The following is a 273-nucleotide window of genomic DNA, read 5'->3' on the forward strand; positions in this document are numbered from 1 at the left end:
CCTATCATTCCACTTGTTATTTTCGACGATGACAATCATGATGTCCTCAATTCGAAAAATTGTTCGGGTACAATGTTCTCTCTCCGTCCACACTATCTAATAATACGCTACGCGTTTTTGCATTGTTCCAAGCCAATCTGGAGAACCGTATTCGAAAAAAAAATCGTTTCCTCCTCCGGTTGCAATTGTCCGGAATTCGCCCGACTAGTGTGGACGGTTTCATTGAGGGAACAAAAAAAACAGAATATTCCTCCAAACCACGAAGAACTGTTT

This window comes from Actinia tenebrosa, unplaced genomic scaffold (assembly GCF_029948245.1).
Source record: "Actinia tenebrosa isolate PJP-AT-01 unplaced genomic scaffold, QUT_ActTen_1.0 PGA_scaffold13__45_contigs__length_12533684, whole genome shotgun sequence".
Lineage (NCBI taxonomy): Eukaryota > Metazoa > Cnidaria > Anthozoa > Actiniaria > Actiniidae > Actinia > Actinia tenebrosa.